Genomic DNA, 997 nt, shown 5'->3' on the forward strand with positions numbered 1-997 from the left:
ACCTACTTTGTGCTGGAGTAAAAAATTTGGTGAAGTCATCCCCCCTCCTCCACCCCCTGCATTTCTTCAGCTTCTCTTTTTTTTGTACATTCAAAGTACCTCTTATATATATATATATATATATATATATATATATATATATATATATATATATATATATATATATTTGTTTTGTTTTTACTCATAATGATTTTTTGTTCTTATTTTATCACAATATCAGATTGCGAAGAGCTTTAAAAGGAAGCAAAGACGGACCATTGTACGAAAGGGGAGCATAAAGGTAGACTTTAGTTATCCTTGTCACGCATAATTCATTTTTCATGCATGTAATCATTACTACGTCACATACTACTTCAATTTTATTCATTTATAACTCTTTTTTTTTTGTTTGGGTGAAACTTTTTAATTTCCCCCTTTTGATGTACACAGAGACCAAGACTAACTGAAGCGACTTCACATGATGATTTTGGCGATGCAGTATGTAAAGCATATAGTAGGTGCAGCATACCATATTTCTCCGAGGTCGCGAGTAGCATTTGCAAGAGCAAGAACAAAGTGGACTTAGTCAGGTCTACTGGTTTTGGTTACATGCTGGAGTTAGATGATTGTCTTGTGCCTAGGCCGTTTGCTCAGTGGATAGCAGACAAGGTCATTGTTGACGATGAAGCAATTTTCATCAACAAGAAGCGCATACCACTGAATGCACTGGGTGTTCTGCATGTTTTTGGCATTCCGGCAGGGGACATCAACATTAGCATGGTCGACGATGCAGGGAAGTCAGAGTTCCTTGCATTTTTCGGGCTCACAGAAGTGCCCACAATAAAGTTTTTTGGCAACAAGATTATTGAAGGAGAAGATTTGTCTGACGAGCAGCTCATTCGATGTTTCATGATTGTTGCCCTGTCAACCGTGTTGTGCCCAACTTCAAACACTAAACCAAGCACCAAGTACATGGGATCACTAATAGATGTCAGTAAAATCAGAGACCTAAATTGGT

At 37.6% G+C, this 997-nt stretch overlaps 1 long non-coding RNA gene across 1 annotated transcript; it reads left to right on the top strand.

Annotated features, from left to right (window-relative positions):
- The first annotated feature begins 215 nt into the window (after positions 1 to 215).
- Positions 216 to 701, top strand: LOC120963432 (uncharacterized). The gene is made up of 2 exons (XR_012183831.1): positions 216 to 280; positions 430 to 701. It is a non-coding gene; the product is annotated as an uncharacterized lncRNA (long non-coding RNA).
- The last annotated feature ends 296 nt before the right edge of the window (positions 702 to 997 follow it).

The sequence above is a fragment of the Aegilops tauschii genome, chromosome 1, assembly GCF_002575655.3.
Source record: "Aegilops tauschii subsp. strangulata cultivar AL8/78 chromosome 1, Aet v6.0, whole genome shotgun sequence".
Classification (NCBI taxonomy): Eukaryota; Viridiplantae; Streptophyta; class Magnoliopsida; order Poales; family Poaceae; genus Aegilops; species Aegilops tauschii.